We start from the raw sequence: 18,757 nt of genomic DNA, 5'->3' as shown, positions 1-18,757 counted from the left end.
GCATTCCTGAGTCCCCCTGATGGCACCTGCACAGCAGATTCTGCCTCTTTCGCTCCACAAGTGAGCAAATGGAGGCCTGGCCGGCTCACACCTGTCGCAGGTGTGACACTTGCAGGGCCCTGCTTTTCTCTTCTCTGGGGCCCGCCTGCCCGCGAGGCCTCTTGGGGCACATGAGCCAGGATTTGGGAACGTGTACGGAGCTTGCAAACAACCAGAGATTCTTTAAGGCAAACCAAGGGGTCTCGGTTTCCTCATTCTGTCCACCCCACAGGGCTGACCAGGGCCTGCTGTGCTGAGCGGAGCGAGTGGGCCAGGAGGGGCCCAAGCATCCCCAGCCCATCTGACACATCCTGCCTGACCAACCAATGACCCAGCAAGTGGACACCCTCTTCCTTTGGAAAAGAGGAGACAAGAACCTCAGAAAGCTGATTTCAGATACCTGAAGAGTCGTTCAAAGGAAGCAGGGTCAGCCTGCCTCGATGGCTGAAACAGCGAGAATGGGGCCCATAGGAAAAGCGTCAGGAAGGCCAGCTTGCCCCCAGTGAGGGGGATTCTTCTCAGACTCAGGCTGTCAGAGGATGCAGGGAGACAGACGGGCTCAGGGAGAGGGCTTTACTCATCCAGGGCCATGGCTTTCAGATTAGCAACACCTTTGGAAAAAAAAAAAGGAAAAAATTCACTGGACTTCATTAAAATTTTAAATGTTTGCTCTTACAAAGACCCTGTTAAGAAGATGAAAAGGCAAGCTAAGACTGGCAGAAAATATCTGCAAACCATGTATCCAGTATCTAGAATATATAAAGAACTCTCAACACTCAACAGTTAAAAAAAAAAAAAAAAAAAAAAAAATCCAATTAGAAAATAGGTCAAAAAATGAAGAGATATTTCACTGAAGAGGCAAACAGATGGCAAATAAGGACATGAAAATACATTCAACATAACTACACCATTAGGGAAATAAAATATTAAAACCAAAAAGAGCTGTCACTGCATACTTATCAGAACACCTAAAATAAAAAATAATGTTAATGCCAAAAGCTGAAAATGCAGAAAGACTGGACACCTTCTGCATGGCTGGTGGGAACGTAAAATGACACAGTCTCTTTGAAAAAGTTTGGTAGTTGCTTTAAAATCTAAACAAACAGTTATCATTATGACCCAACAGTCGTAGTCTTGGGCACTTATCCTAGAGAAAGAAAACTTATGTCCACATAAAAACCTTATATGATTATTTATAGCAATTCTTATTCATAGTAGCCAAAAAGTAGAAACAAGCAAAATGTCCTACAGTAGAAGCAGGACGGTTAAACAAACTCGTGCATCCGTACCGTTGAGTAGCACTTAACAAAAAGAGGGAAGGAATTACTGATGTATACGACAACTTGGATGGATCTCAGGAGCATTATGCTGAGTAGAAAGGCCCATCTCCGAGGGTCACGTAGAGGATGATTTTATATAATTTTGTCAAAATGACAACATCATAGAGATGGAAAACAGATCAGTGCTTGCCAGGGATTACAGGTGGTAGGGGACAAGGTCATGGGTGTGACTATGAAAGGATGTCTGTGAGGAGATCTCTGTGGTGAGGGAACACTCCTGTATCTTGATTGTGGTGGTTACATAAATTTATACATCTGATAAAATGAGAGGACTATACATACATTTTATGAGTGTTAATTTCCTGGTTTTGAGATCATACAATTACGTAAGATGTAACCACTGGGGGAAACTGGGTGAAGTGTACACAGGACCCCTCTGTACTATCTTTACAATTTCCTGTCAGTTTATGAATGTTTCAAAAAAAGTTTTGTTTTTTTTAAAATATACAATGGGAGAGATGATAGAAGGTGAAATATTCTATGGTTCCTCTATTTTCTGAGAGTAGATGAGAAATACTCATTCCTTTTAGACTAAGTATTCACAATGTAAGGCTAACTAAAAAAAGAATACACATCTATGTAGCTTCTAAACTAGTGGCGGTAGGGATGAACTAAAGAAAGCTCAATTAAAAAGACAAGAAAAGGGACTTCCTTGGTGGTTCAGTGGCTAAGACCCCACGCTTGCAATGCAGGGGCCCAGCTTTGATCCCTGGTCAGGGAACTAGATCCCACATGCCGCAACTAAGAGTTTGCATGTTGCAACTAAAAGATCCTGTGTGCCTCAACTAAGACCTGGTGCAGCCAAATAAATAAATAAATATTAAAAAAAAAAAAAGACAAGAAAAGAGGAAAACATATGAAATGTGGAACAAGACATTTCATAATATGGTAGATACAAATCCAGAATAGTAATTATGATTGTGAATGGACTAAATTTGCCAGTAAAATGACAGAGGTTATCAGATTGGACCAAAAAAATGATATCAAGCTACATTTTAATAACAAGAGATTCTGTTTAATTACAGAAAGATCGAGAGTAAATATGAGAAGCAAATACTACCAAGAGGAAGCTGGTTTATCCTATATTAGTCGGAGGTGATAACCAACTTCTTTTGAGACATTCATAAATTGACAGGAAATCGTAAAATTTAAGGCAACAAATGTGTCCACAGAAAAACTTGTACGTGAATGTTCGTAGCAGCATTATTCATAATAGCCAAGATATGGAAAGAACCCAAATGTCCTTCACTGATGAATGGATACATAAAACGTGGCACATCCATACAATAGAACAGTATTCAGCAATAAAAGGGAATGTTACAACGTGGATGAACCCTGAAAACATGTTTAGGAAATAAGCCGGTTACAAATGACTTCATATATATGATTCCTTTTATATGAAAGACCAGAATAGACACATCTCGAGAAAGTGGATTGCCTGGGGCTAAGAGAATAGTGGGGGTGGTAATGGGGTGTGCCTGCTAATGAGTCAGGGATTACTTCTAGGGGCAAAAAAAAAGTTCTAAGATTGTGATAACGGATATACAGCCCTGTGACTCTACCGAAAACCATTCGATTGTGCACTTGAAATTGGGTGAATTGTGTGTTAATTATATCTAAATAAAGCTGTTTTTAAAAATAGACTTAAAAAAACCCCAAAGCCCAGACCACACCCCATTTCCAGGATTCACATTAGAATCTATTTCTAATAGAGTCACATATTTAATTCACATTAGAATTGGGACTCAGCCATCAGTCCTTTTAAAAATTACCGAGTCATTGCAACGTGCAGCCACCTGGAGCATCAATAGACCAGGTGACAGCTACGTTTCCCCCGAACCCGAAAACCCTCAGCTAGACTAGGTCCCCAAGTCTGATGCTCACTCTCACATGGTGGCAGACACTCTATGCGGTGCATGACCTGGCTAGACAGAAGCACGATGGCACCAGACACCATAAACGCAGCCCAGGCCACTCAGCGCTGTCAGCTGACATTGGGCCTCCCACCTCTCTTGCTTTGGGGCTCCAACAATGGTCGAAGTGTTCCATCGTCTCCTGGGAGTGAGGATGTGGGTGTTCCCAGGGACGCTCAGATTACTCAGGGCCCGTAAGACCGCATTCCAGCCTCCAAAACACCTGAAGCTGTGGCGGCGCTTCCGCGGCAGGTGGAGAGTCCAGGGAAAGGAACGTGAGCCGCAGACGTTCCACTACCCCCCGGGCCTGGCCTGCTCATTGGCGGAGGAACCAAGAGATCCTGGGAAGGTGACAGCTTCGGCAGAGACCCAAGTCCCACACCATACTGGGCTGGATAGTGCCCCCCAAAGATTCACATCCACCTGGAATTATGTGTGAGACTTCATTTAGAAATAAGAGTCTTCGTAGATGTAATTAGTTACATGGGATCCTCCTGGATAAGGGTGGGCCCTAATCCAATGAGAGTGTCCTTATGAGAAAGCAGAGGCACACAGGGCGGAGGCCATGTGACACAGAGGCAGAGATCACAGAGATGCAGCCACACACCGAGGATCGCCGAGGTTTGCCGGCAGCCGCCAGAAGCTGGGAGAGGCAGGCGGCATCCTTCCCTTCATTCCTTTAACTCCCGTTTCACACACCAGGGCCGGTCCTGGGCAACAAGAGGGCCAGATGATTTCTCACTGTGGACCAGGAAGGAAAGAGGAAAGGGAAAGGCTTCGAGACTGGAGGCTGCCCGACGACACCCCCGCCTTTCTCTCCCTTTCGGAACTCTGCTTCCGGAGGGAAGACATCACGAGGAAGAGCACGTTCGTATGTTCTGCAAGGAAGATGGTCCTCAGCAGTAACTGAAGACACTGCACCACTTTGCTGTCCCTCCCGTGCCCCCACCCTAACCCCAGCAGATTGTCCCAAGTGACAAAGGACAGCAAACTGTGTGCTGGGGGCTGGGGTGAAGTTCCCCTCTACCCCCGTGGGGACAAGATCGTCTTCCCTGAAGCCTGAAGGGCTCGGGGTTCGGCAGAAGCACCTCCCTCCCGTGAAGGGAGCCGAGAGACAGAACCTGCAGGTACGTCAGTGCCTGGGTGAGCAGGGCCAGGCAGAGGCAGGTCCCACCACCCGCCCCCTCATCACGTCAAGGTGGGCAGGACAGGATTCCTCAGGTTCCTGTGGACCCAGGGAGGCCACAGACGTGGCTGGAGGACCAGCCCCGCCCCGCCAAAGTGTCACCCACTGGATGGTGAGCTGGGAGTTCTCCTTCTTGTAGGAATAAGAGGGGTGGCTGAGCAGAGCCTCTGTAGGATCCCAACACTGGGAGGCTTGGGCAGGAGAGGACGATGCCCAAAGACCGCCTAAGGACGATGCCCAAAGGAGAGGACGATGCCCAAGACAGGAGAGGACAATGTCACCATGTGACACCAGAGAAGTCACCAAGAATCGGATGGGAACCTGCAACCCCACAGCCTGCAGCCAGCCGTGGGCACGCACCTCTCCGGGTGACACCCTGCTGCCCGGCGCCCTCGGCAGTCTGCAGGCGTGGGTTCCTGGGACGGGAAGGGGACGGAGGGCTGCTGCATTTTTCTCCCCGGAAGCTGCACCTGGGCTTGGGAAGAGCCTGGACCAGATGGAGGCTGTGGACTCACAACTGAATGGGCTCAGATGTTTAACTAACATCTGAAAGAGACGAAGCTTTAAACCAGATGCTGTTAGAGGGAAATGCCTGACGGAACTGTTTACTGGGTTAAAGGGAGTGAAATTTAGTTTTCTTGTTGCCAAACAGGAATGAGGGCCTGTCAGAGAAATGTCTGGGCAGAGAGGAGGACAGAATCACACGTCTGCACACAGCGGATTGAGAGATGGCATCCCACACCTGCTCTAAGACAGACAGATTGACATCTACGTGCTGAGTGTGGAACTCAAACAAAAGGACAGCAACCGTCACAGGATAAAGAAAGAAGGAGTTAATAAAGAAGCAAACACGAAGGACCAGACCTCCCCAAGCCCCAGGAAAACTCATCCTAGATCTGAAAATGAGGCCAAGAACTAGGAGTTTGAAAACAATAGCAAGACAAGCAAACGTCTGGCGAGATTAATCAAGAAAAAGAGAAACCACAAATACACGTTAGGAATGAGAACATAAGTTCTCACTGCAGATAGGAAGACGGAAAGTTAGATATTAGAGAGCTGTAGGTATCATTTCATGCCGATAACTTGAAATTCTAGAACAATATTTTGAGAAACATGGTCTCCTGATGCTAGGTTCATCTAGTAAGTGTTTAAAGTGGACAAACATACACACATATAGCCTTAGAGATTTATCACCATGATCTGCATCGCAACCTGTTTCAAAGAGAGTCTTGCTGAGATTAAATATGTGCTTATAACCCCCTGCTTCCTGAATATATGCGGGAAAAGGAAGGGAACGTGTGGGACGTGTGGCCCAGGCCGTGGAAGAGTTTTTGTGGCCTTGATCCTGGCTCTCACCTGGATGCTATTTATTTATTTATATTTACTTTTTAAAGTTTTTTTTTGACGTGGACTATTTTAAAAGTCTTTATTGAAGTTGTTACAATATTGCTTCTGTTTTATGTTTTGGTCTTTTGGCCGCGAGGCATGTGGGATCTTAGCTCCCCGACCAGGGATCGAACCCGCACCCCCTGCATTGGAAGACGAAGTCTTAACCACTGGACCACGAGGGAAGCCCCGTATAATTTAATCAGACAAAAGCAAGTTTAATTTGCTTTGATTTTGGAGCAAAGGCAACAACTTGGTCACCCCCGGCAGCCAGGAGCCAAGTGGTCCACCCCCAGCCCTGCTGCAAAAGAGGAGCACAGAAAACCAAATGTGAGGCATGGCCTCAATGAGGACAATGGGAAAGAAAACCATCTCTTTTCAATAAAACCAGTTTTTACATCCTTCTATCCAAACAAGCTGCCCTTTCACAGCTGGCCCCTTCTCCTCTGCCAAGGTCCAAAAGCCATTTCCCACCCTCCTTCAATAACCCAAGTTGAAATTCTACCTTGTCTTCCAAGATTTAATTGGAGTGAAAATCAATTCATAAAGCTTCCCGGATCCACCATCTCCCCAGATCTGAACTCCCTCCCCCGGGTGCCCCAGCATCTCCACGATGCCTCCTGAAGAATCCTTTCCAGAGGTTCGGGGAAGGATGGCCTGGCCCTTCCTTAAGGCAGAGGTTCTGTCTCGCTATTTCTGAATCTTTTGTCCTGCCTTCCTACTTAGGTGTGCTGAGTCCAGTTACATGATATCCACCTCAAGCCATTTTCTACGTGTTCTAGAGAACATGTGTTTGCCTACGTAACTAACAAGAAAGACAGGCCACATTGGAGGCCCAATCCTTTGGGGCTCCCTAAAGATGCCAATATCTTTACAGAGTAAAGAAAAGCCCCCTTGTCAGTGCAGACTCTGGACAGAGCAGTCTACGTGGTGTGGCAGACAAGGCCTTGGGACACCTGACCCAGACTCAGATTTGCTGCTAACTTGTGGACATGACCACATGCAAATCATTTACTCGTGGGCTGTCTCACCTTTCTGTACGGAGATATGAGGAACTTTGGGGTACACTAAATGCTAAGGTCCCTTCAACCCCCCCCAATTCTATGTGGACTCTATCTATTGATGTATCTATTGATCTGTTTCTGTATCTGTAGATCATACAGGCTTCATGTCAGTTTCAAACTGCGTGTTTCCCCCTCCAGACATTTGTAACCAGCTGATAACCTTTCCGAGGCTCCCAGAACATTCCGAGATGAGTGCCCACAGCCGATGAGCCTGTGGACACTCTGGGATGTTCCCAACCAAGCAGGTCTTGCCCATTTTCTGAAAGTGTGGTTGGCAACGATGGACCAGGAGAACATGTTAGGGTCAGAGCTGGTCTGAATGACTTTGGATCACGTAGAGATGAACCCCAGCAAAAAAGCCCATTAAAAATGTAAACAAACGAAGTACCAGAACATTCCAAAGGCTTGAGGAATCCATCTGTGAATGTTCTTTTCACTAATTTGAGGTGGAATGAGGGAAAGCCAAAGCTACCATAGCAGAAAACCATAGAGAGTCACTATTTCAGAAGAGTTTATATTAAAGTAAGGCATTTGACCACAGAAAGATCTCACTTATATCTGCTTCAATTCACCTAATAAAATACAGAAATCACTCTGTAATTTCCCATTCAGGTGCCTAACTAAAAAGAAACTTTTCAGGGCAGACCCTTGCTTTCATGTGGGGGAGTCTATCCATTCCAAGGGATTGGCAGGGCAGACCTGTTCGTCCATCAAATGAGGAGGGAGAACCAGGTTGTCTTAAAAAATCTTTTTCTGGTCCTAAAATTCTTTGGGTTTTATAAACCTACATTAGCTTCTCTCAAACAATTCTTGTAGCATAAGAAAGCTTATCCTAACAAGTCTGGTTTTGAATCCCAACCGTCCCATTTACCAGCAGTGCAAGTGAAGGTAAGTGAGCTATGCTTCCTTGTTCTCAGCCTTCTCTTCTATGAAACGGGTACAAACAAACCCAGTGCTTAAGGTCGAGCACTGCAGACAGGCTTCCAGTAGCAGAGAGCTCCTCCAACCTCAAACACCCTCCAAAAGGCCAAACCGGTGATTTCCATTTCCCCTTGACAGTCTGGAAACCATGAATTTTGTGATGTTCTGTGTTCCATTGGAGAGTTTCAGCACAGAATCTATGATCGTGCCAAGACTTCGCACTTCCAGCCTAAAGGTAGGTTCCGTTCTCCCCCAGTCTTTGGAGGCTGGGGCTGAGCTCCAACATTGCATTTTACTACAAGTTTCCTGGAAGGCAGGTCAACATGGGAACGCAGCAGGATAATACTGGCTACGTGAAAAAGGAAGGCACGTCAGTTCTTCAAGACGAAAAACATTTTGGTATCTTTGCTTGGCAGGGTCCTCATAGTGGGGCCCACAGACCAGCTTTAAGGAAGGGACATCAATGAAATTGTAAGAAAGTTTAGTGGATCCATGATGTATGCAAATTCTGGGAAAGCTACCCATAGCTTTTAGCAAACACACAAAGAGCCTCAATCGCCAAGGACCACAGCCACGTTCAGATGATCCAAGCAAGTCAGCCTGTGCCAGAGCTTGGTCTTTTCTGCAGTGCGTTATATCAGGGTGTGTATCAACGTCGGGAAAACTTCCTAACGAAGTTAACCCTCAAAAGGACAAACCAGGTGATGACTGCATCCTCCTGAGTTCAGTGGAACAGCCCTTTGTGTGATTCCTGGGGAAGAACAGAAAGTAAAAGTGCTTGACAGGTGAAGACTGGAGCAGGCGAGTCACCGATGGAGCTAAGTCTAGAAGGAGGTTTCATGAGAAATAGAATATTCTATTCTATTTCTTGCATCATCTCCAAGTGTCTCCTCCCTGATTGCCTATTAGCTGCAGGGAGAATAAAGAAACAGCAATTATGCAGTGGACCAGGCAGGTCAACACCCGCATCACCAGTGAGGGGCGCTGGACCTCGTGCCTCCCGATGGGGTGCCCTGTGCTGGATGCAGCACTCCCTATACAGGGTCCTTCCCAAAATGCATAACCCCCGTCTACTCACGAGGAAATGTGAGGCATACCCCAAGTGAGAAGCAATCTATTATTTTTTAAAAGGCGGGGGTGAGGGGTTACTCTTAAAAAGTGTCCATGCCATAGTAGAAAAAGAAAAGCCATAGGAATTCCAGATTAAAGGAGGCTAAGGAAACAGGACAACTAAATGCAATGCCTGATTCTGGACTGGATCCTGGACTGGAGGGAAAATGCTATAAAGGACAGTACTGGGTCAAATGACAAATTTGAATTCAAACAGTTGATCCGAGAAAAGTGTTGCATCCGTGTTAAATTTACTGACGTTGGCAACTATACCGTGGTTTTACGGTTATGTCAGTGGATATTCCTCTTCTTAGGAATTATGCACAGAAAGGTTTAGAGCTAAAGGACTGAGTGTATGAAAGTAAACTTTCAAATGGTAAAGAGAGAGAGAGAGAGAGAGAGAGAGAGAGCGTGCGCACAATAACACAGCAAAGGAGTGAAATATTAGCTGGTAAATCTGGCCATACACGTGTTCTTTATACAATAATTTTTGGTACCTTTCCTGTACTTTTGAAATTCTTTCAAAAAAGAAAACAATTGTGTCAATGGGTTTTCCCCTAAACTCCCACTTTAGATTAGACTTTTAAACTATATCTGTGTAGGAAGAGACAAGGTCAATATAACATTACCTTTTTGTATATTATTGCAAAACATCCCACTCTCCAAACACATGATAAGAAAAGGAGTGTCTGAGTCACACAACCTGGAGAGCACTAGACCGAGGTGCTTACCTGAGTCCAAGACTGGCTTGAGGGTGTCCCAATCATCAGGACGGCACGCGCAGATCCTGTCTGCACCGTGTGCTGTCTGGGGGGCCTTGGGCACTATCTCACTGTAGTGTCCTGACTGTGCAAGTGTCTGCCTCCAAGGCACAAGACACTTTGGTTACTTAACCAAAGAAATAATACCTTTATTATGATAGTAGGAAGTCAGCAGATAATCATCGTGATTTCTTACATGAAATGCCAGACAAATGAAGGGCACTATGCACAGCAGAGTGATATCCACATGGTATTTACCCAGTAAAGATTCGGTGATGATGATGGAAGTGAAAGCGTGAGGGCTGACTGCAACTGGGGGGGTGAGCTGCCCTGCCCTCAGTCTGTTTAGATTGTGCACAAAGGTGATGCAACGGCACCGGGACCCACCAGGTGTTTAAGGAAAAGGGCTGCAGCTGCCTAATCCAGGGGTAGGGAGGGGAGCTTAGCGAACAGGTAGCACCCATCAGGTGGAGAGAAATGGGTCAAGGATCAGATGACAGGGGTGAAACCCCAGAAACGGCCTCCTTCTTTCTCCTTCCTACGCTGTTTCTCCTCTTATATCTTCAGGTCACCTCCATCCTTACAAATCTGGACCACTTTAAGAGTCAGAACAACCAGATAAGCTACTAACGCACCTGAATCACATTCCCTTGGGTTACAGAAAACAAGTTATGATAAACTATTCACACAATCCTGTCCGGCATGAAGCAACCTGTGACTTACTGTCATGAATTCATTAATTGTCTTTTATTCAACAGATAGGTCCCAAGGGTCCTCTACGTGCCAAGCATTGTCTAGGAGCTGGGAACCCAGAGATGACCCGAAGAGGCAGACTCTCTGCTCTCATGGAGCTGACAATTTAGTTTAATGGATTAAATGACCATATCACCTTATCCCTCATGAATGCAGATACAAGAACTCCTTAACGAAATATTTAACAAATTGAATCCAGTAATACGTTTTTAAAAACCGTGGCCAAGTGTGTTTTATTCCAGGGGCACAAAGCTGATTTACCACTAAAAATATTATTCAGTATAACTCACCATATTCATGCACTGAAAAGAGAAAAATCATATGAGATTCTGCACCTATGCAGAATCTCCATTTAACATTGATTTGCTAAACCATTTAACAAATTGAGCGCTCATTCATGAGTAAAACTCTCCACAAAGTAGGAAAATATGAGAACACCTTTAACCTTTTTAAGATAAAAAGCATCTCTGAAAAACCTAATACTATCATCCCACCTAATGATAAAAAACAGAATGCTTTCTCCTAAGATCAGGAACGAGGCCAAGGTGCTCATTTTGACCATTAGTTCACACCGTATACAAAAATTAACTCAAGATGGATCAGACCTAAACATAAGAGGTAAACCTGTAAAACTTCTAGGAGAAAATGTTTGTGATCTTGGGTTAGGCAAAGGTTTCTTAGAATACAAAAGCACAAATCATAAATGAAAAATAATTGATAAAATCATTTCATCAAAATTAAAGACGTTTGCCCTTCAAAAGACACTATTAAAAAGTTTAAGGGACTTCCCTGGCGGTCAAATCGTTAATATTGCGTACTTCCACTGCAGGGGGAATGGGTTCGATCCCTGGTCGGGAAACTAAGATCCTGCATGCCGCATGGTGTGGCCAAAAAAAAAAAAAAAAAGTTTAAAAGCAAGGCCTGGACTGGGAGAAAATGTTTGCAACACATATATCCAACCAAGGACTTGTATCCAGACTATATAAAGAATGCTTACAACCCTTTAACAAAAAGGCAACCTGAACCTTTAAAAAAATGGGCAAGTGACTTGAGCAGACATTTCGGCAAAGAAGAAATACAGGGAACAAGCCAACGAACAGATGCTCAGTATCATTAGTCACTAGGAAAATGCAAATTAAAACCACTATGAGATACCGTCACACACCCACTAAAGTGGTTAAAATCAGAGACCAACAATACCAAATATTGACAGGGATGCAAAGCAACTGGGACTCGGGTTGTTGCCGCTGGGAATGTGAGGGACGGCTTATTTGGAAAACAGTTCGGTGGTCTCCTTAAAGATGCCCATGCTCTAAGACTCAGCAACCCTGCTCCTGGGTATTTACAAGAGAAATGGAAACACGTGTCCACACTGAGATTTGTCTGTGCAAATTCATGAGCTTATTCAGAACAGACAAAAACCTGTGGATGGATCGACAACGAAACACCTCCCAGCATCGAATAATTCATGCAGCAGTGTGGCCACGGGTGAGAAGGAAACCCAGCTGGTGGACCTCAGGGAGGGTAATTCAATCGTGAGCGTTGGGGGCCAAAGAACTTTTCTCAAAGTTCTTGGGATTTCTTGATGAGCCTGCCCCTCAGAGGGGGGCTCCCTCCCCTGCCGCAGCAGTGGACTGCTGTTACTGGACACTTTCCAGCCTGCGCTGGGCTGGGCTGGGCTGGGGCACCAGGCTATGGGGAGAGGGGTTCTCTGTTGCTGGGTTTGGGCTTCAGTCCCCATGTCCCTGCCTCTCAGGGTGGGGTTTTCTCGTGGTCCTGCCCTTCCCAGTGGTAGGAGATCTCTGACAGCCTCTACCTCCCCACGAGGGGCAGAGGGTATCTGTTCCTCCAGCCTCAATGAGTCTCCACCTGTGGTGTGCCCCGGGGGTGACAAGCTTTGTAGCTCTTTCCACGGTGGCTGCAGGCTTTTGTTCTGTCAGGAGAGGTTTGTGGGTTTCAAGGAAGCTTTCTCTGCCCTTCCTGCCTGCCCCCACCCGTCCTGTGAGCGCACGGGGAGGTCCCTGGGGAGGACCCATCGAGTCTCAGCACCAGCGGTTCTCTCCCCTCCACCTGCCTGCACTGCGCCTGCAGCACTTGGCTAAAAGTTCCAGCTGAGTCTCCTGACCCACCGGGACCGCGGCCCATCTCCTCCCCAGCTCTGCCCTGTGACCCCGTCTCTTGCTCTCCTTAGAGGCCTGTCTTTCTGAGATTTCAGGCGAGGCTGTCACCCTATAAGCTCCGTTCCTTGATGGGCTTGGAAGCATTTTGTAGACTATCTAGATTTCTCTTGTTAGGATGGGAGTGTGCCTCTTTCCAGCTTTCTGTGTCCTAAGGGGAAGCCAGAATATCTAACTTATTTATTCTAAGAAACTGGAAGGGGATGGGGAAGTGACAAAATGTGAACAGTCGGAAATACTGGGTAGTAGGAATACGAGCTTTTGTACTGTTCCTTGTGCTTTTCTGTAGTTTTAAAATTTCAACGATAAATATAAATAATATTTGTAAATAAATATAGACAAGAAATATTTATAAATAAGTACATATGACGCCAGTTTACAGGCAAATTGGACAGAGTGGTGGGTAATGCGGGGACCCACCTCCTTCGATTTTGGGCGTCTGAAGCTGGGGGGGGGGCAGCCTTGTGGGACTGAGCCCTTCACCTGTGGGATCTGACGCCATCTCCGGGTAGGCAGTGTCAGAATTGAGTTCAGTCGTAGGACATCCAGCTGGTGTCACGGAGAATGCTTGGCTGGTGGCAACTCCCACACATCTGGTGGCAGAAGTGTCAGAGTGGAGAGTTGTGTGTGAACGTAAGGGAGAAGTGGGAAATGGGAGTCTTTCCAACACACCACCCACATCACATTTTCTGTCTGTAGCCATTTCCAGACCCAACCTTTGAAAGCTAAAGGTAAAGCCTACAGGTAAAGTTATAAGCAATAATTGCTTGGAAAGTTTAACAGGGCCAATTATGTAAGACGCCCACCAGCCAGTGTCAGTATTTGCATGTAGCCTCATCCTCCTCACCCAGAACCTGTACTTATCTAAGGAACAGGCAAGGGCTATTTACTTGAGGTATGGGCTCCGCTCCCTGGGAACTGACTGGCTGCCTCCAAGGAATATTTGGTGACTTGGACTAGCTCCTTCCTTCCTTATATTTCAATTCAGAGTCAAAGTCACCTCGTCCCCACGGCACACCCCCCTGAACTTCTGTTTCGGTAGCCTCCCCAGACCCGGGGTCCATCCACTGCACATCTGAACTTCAGCAAGGTGTTTCCCTGGCTGTGACATCTGGCATCTGCCATCCCCGTGGGGGCCCGCAGCCTCTGAGGGAGTCCCCTGGCACCGCCGAGCAGACCCACAACTGTCCCCCTCGAGTGCGCGGGGAAGGCGGCACCCGACGCCTGAGGGAGGGGTACCACGCTAAGATGTTAGCGGCCGTCAATGGGCAGATACTTTACAGGTGTGGTTGGATTTGGTGCCAACCTGAGTCAACTGCGTATACGTGCCCGGGAAGAGCTGACGCTGTCTGGGCAGGCCGAGGAGTTCATAAAGTTAGTAAAGCAGATGAAAGGACGTGAGGTCCAGCTCTGCCCCGGCACATTTGCCCAGACTCACTTCAGTGAATTCCTTCCCAAGGGGGCTGCCTCCCACGTTTCTCTTTGCCGTCTGTGTAAGTCAGGGTTCTCCAGAGAAACAGAAGCAACAGACTGCAGAGCCTGCTCCCTCTCTCTCTCTCTCTCTCTCTCTCTCTCTCTCTCTCTCTCTCTCTCTCTCTCTTTCCAGCCTGCTCTCTCTCCATCATGCGAAGACACAGCGAGTAGGCAAGACAGCCTCACCAGGAACTCAACTGGTTGCCACCTTGACTTTGGACTTCCTGCCTTCAGAACTGTGAGGAATAAATTTCTGTCATTTAAGCCGCCCAGTCTGTGGTATTTTTTGTTACAGTAGCCTGAGCAGACTAAGACAAATAGATCTATTTAAAGAATACCTATTCTTTAAATAGGTATTGAGCATATAGGGAGCAGACACAGGGTGAAAAAGCAAACTTTGAAATGCAAGGCTTCCTCCTTTCGCAATCCATTCAGGCGCCCCTGAGTTTGGCGAACACAGGCTCAGATGGGGGCTGTTTAACCTGGGGCCGTGAAAGGGACTCCACCAACTTTGCACTTGGGGCTCCCTCTGTACTTTTCTGGGAAGAACGTCTGTGGCTTATATTAGCTTCACAGAGGGGCCAAGGCCCACAGGTAATAAGAACCACTTCCCTCGAGGTTCTGGGCGATACAGATACATAAGCTTTTGCCAGACATGCACCTTTCCCTGCAAAGAAATGACAGTTTTTCACATGGAGAGGGCTGATTCATCAAGTCCAGCATTCTCAACAGGGGGGTGTATCTTCACCCCTGATTCAGAAAACAGACTGAGACGCAGCTTTGATTCCTAGAAGACGATCAGTGAACCTTCAGATGGGGGACACACGATGCCTCTGGGAGAGACTGGCTTAAAGCATGAAAGGAACAGGAAAGGTATGATCTGGCTCCGAAAGATGCTGTTGGAACCCTCGCTGGCAGCACAACCTACCCAAACACGCCCCGTGGTGGTGTCGGGTCCATTTGGCTGCTGAAAGGAGGGCTCCACCCCTGATGCTCCTTTGATACAGGGTGACCTTATTAGAGGGACCACGTTCTGCTGATGTCTGGGGAGATGGCGCTGAAGCAGACAGGCTGGCCTGCACAGACCACTCACCCTGCAGAGCCCACCAGCGTCCAAAGGCTGAGGTCAGCCTGTGGAGCACGTGGCCCTTGCAAAGGCGGGGCAGCAAGGGAAGCAGGGGCCACTTCCCTGTCTCTGGATGGTTCTCAAAACAAGCTCTCTGCTGAGAGTTCTCAGAATCATATCGCCATTTTAATGACAGTGACAAAAATTGCGGTCTTATTTCCACATCATCTCTAACGTCTATTCCTTCAAGAAATGCCATTCTCCGGCCAGTGCCCACAGGTTTTCAGAGGGTGCCCCCCCCCCCTCCGCCCTCAAACCACAGGGCTTCCAGCAAAATCTAATAAGGCAGAGAGGGGAGAGAATTTGAAATTGTGACGATTGCTCCCGGGGCACTTTGAGAAAGGACTTCTCTGCCCTGTCAACCCATCTCAGGAAGCTTAACCCACAGCAGAAGGAGCTGCAAGGTCGTTTCCACATTCCAAGTGTCACGGCCGTCCCAGGCCCTCCTGTCCTAACAAGAGGCTGGGGTCAGAAGTGACGTTATCACAGATTGCTAAATCTCAGAGCTCCCCCCGGGAAGCCACCCTGCATCTCTTCAGTGCTGTGTACTCTGCAGTAGGTGGTTCCACTTCCACTTTTCAAATAGTCACAAATAGTCACATTACACAACTCCTAAAGGACACAAAAGCAAGTGTCTGATAGGTCCAACAACGGACCAAGTATTCAGGCAATTTTTAAAGTTCTGTCCCTATTTTATTCACAAACTTCCTCTTTAAAAAAAAAAAAAAAAGTGAATGAGCTTATAAATTCTAATATATACTATGGTAATGATGAAACAGGATAAAGGGTCAAAAAACACGATTAAGGGACTACCCCGGTGGCACAGTGCTTAAGAATCTGCCTGCCAATGCAGGGGACATGGGTTCGAACCCTGGTCTGGGAAGATCCCACATGCCGCGGAGCAACTAAGCCTGTGCGCCACAACTACTGAGCCTGCACTCTAGAGCCCAAGAGCCACAACTACTGAAGCCCGCGTGCCTAGAGCCCATGCACCGAAACAAAGAGAAGCCACCGCAATGAGAAGCCCGCGCACCGCAACGAAGAGTAGCCCCTGCTCGCCGCAACTAGAGAAAGCCCGTGTGCAGCAACAAAGTCAACGCAGCCAAAGATAAATAAATTTATTAAAAAAAAAAAAAACAACACGATTAAAAGTGGAAAGTACAGGCTATACATCGTATGATTCCAACTCTGTGACATTTTGGAACAGGCAGAGCTATGGAGACAGTAGGCAGTGGCAGAAAGATCAGAGGTGGCCAGGGGTTGGGGGAAGTGGTGGTGAATAGACAGAGAAAAGAGGACTTTTAGGGAAGTGAAACCTCTCTGCATGATACTATAATGGCGGATACATGACATTACACATTTATCCAAAGCCATGGAATGTAAAACAGCAAGAGTGGACCCTAATGTACACTGCGGACTCTGGGTGATGATGTGTCGATGTAGGTTCATCTGTTACCCCCCGAGCTCTGGTGGTGGATGTTGATAACGGGGGAGGCTATGCAGGTGTAGGCGCAGGGGTTATGGGAAATCCTTGGGCCAACCCCTCAATTTATTGTAAACCTAAAACTGTTCTAAGAAAATAAGTCTATTAACAAAAATAAAAGTGCAAAGCAGGATTAACAAGTCATATGAGGAAGTGTGCCCCTGACTCTGGGCTCCCTGGCAGCCAAGATAAGGGGCGAATCACACAGCGGTTCCCAGAGACCCCGCCTTCACTTTGCTCAGAGTCATGAACAAGCGGTTCTGTGGCGCTCGTCCCTAAAGCCCACAGGACAGAACCAGGCTCGGCGAAGCTACCTGTGTTCACGGGGCCCCAACGGCTTTGTGGAGAGGCCACTCAGAACACTCCTGCCCCGTGGGCCTCACCCTAACGAGGCAGGGCTATGGTCACGGGGGGCCGGACTGGGTATCAGGATTGGGCCCTGAATCCGGACGTTTTCACTAAACTGGGAGAGCGTTTGGGTCAATACTCGTCCTCTCTGGCCCTCAGTCCCCAGTAAAAGGGCCCTTTGAGATCAAGGCCTAAGAGGCGGACGGCCCCCACATAAAATCAAGCCACGAACAATGGGAGAAGCCCCCGCAGAGCTTCCAGAAGGGCCTTTGGTGCTGGCCTGGGACTGAGCCAGTCTGAGTTCACCAAGCTGGTGTAAGACCAAGCAGCGCTCCCCTCCCCGATCCCCGTGGGTTGTTCTGTGAGCACGAAGTGAGGAAAGCTCCCGTGGATTTTGCCTAGGCTAAGAGACAAACCGCTGAGAAGTTAAAATTCAGGGTCATCATGTGAAACTCAGCAAGCTGCACAATTAAGAGCGTTTCTTTCCAAACAGAAGAGAAAGAGTCAGCATGATGTGAATCATGATGCGGAGAGACCAGGGGGCTGGCAGGGAATGGGGGCTGAGGGTTGGGAAGGCTCCTGGTGGTAGGGGTTGCCCAGCTGGGATCTTAGGGATGAGAAGAAGCATCCCAGGAAGATGCAGGTGGAGGAACTTCCAAGTGGAAGGCAGAGTGAGTTGCGGGGCCAGGAGGCAGGAGACAGATGGTCCATGAGAAATACTGTAAGAACCCAGAGGCTGGAAGGAAGAAATAACCAGGAAAGGCACAAGAAAGAGCCCAAACTAGGAGGCGAGCAGGGCCAGAATCCCAAAGAAAGTGGAGCTGGCCAGAGAGGCAGTGACAGCCTTGAAGTCAGGAAGGGCCGGGCTTACCCAGGTCATCAGAGAAAGGTGAATGGACCAGATAAGGGCAGCGCCGGCCCAAGGAACACTGGCTTCTCCTGACACGCCACCTGCAAGGGAGCGCCATGCACAAGGTCCGGGAGACGCTGCGTGCTTTGGACACCTGCAGATATGGAGAGGCTGCAGGAAAGGATGCTGGCCACGTGGCCCAAACCGGCATGTCCTAAACCTGTTTGCGTAACACTCAGGAGCACCTATTAACATCTGGCAGGATGCTAGTTTTTTAGGTGGGAGTTGGGGATAGTGGAGAAGTGAAGGAAGAGACCCAGGACACAGGTGCTCAATAAACTAATTACATCTTGCTTAAGAGCATAAAGGTCGGAGGAGACTGTGTATAATAATCACTAAGGACGCTTGTCAGGAGGATGCTAAGCAGAATTCTGAACCCGTAGGAAACATAAACAGATCTGTTTCAACTGAATTTGTGCAAACATCTAATCCAAGAGTAGAAAGCAGATTTCGTGCGATGCAATGCAGCGAACCAACAGGAGGACTAGATGAAGGAAGATGAGGCTAGTCTGGCTGCAATCACTCTCGTCCCTCTTGGTACAGGACACAAGTTCTGGTACCCAAGTCACATGACCATCCGTGGCTAACAGGGCCGAGGTTTTCTACTGTCTTCTCTGCAGCGGGTCACACACAGCAGCCCGCTTGTTTTAACCAGGTTAGGAAACAGCTCGCTCCAGGTAGAAGCTGGAGTTGATCTAAACCATGAAAATCTAGCAGAACCCTCGGCTGGAAAGGAGAGAAAGAGACACTTCACAGCACAGACTTGA

The sequence above is a fragment of the Lipotes vexillifer genome, unplaced genomic scaffold (genome assembly GCF_000442215.2).
Source record: "Lipotes vexillifer unplaced genomic scaffold, Lipotes_vexillifer_v1.1 scaffold1691, whole genome shotgun sequence".
Lineage (NCBI taxonomy): Eukaryota > Metazoa > Chordata > Mammalia > Artiodactyla > Lipotidae > Lipotes > Lipotes vexillifer.
Note: the sequence above shows the minus strand (reverse complement) of the source record.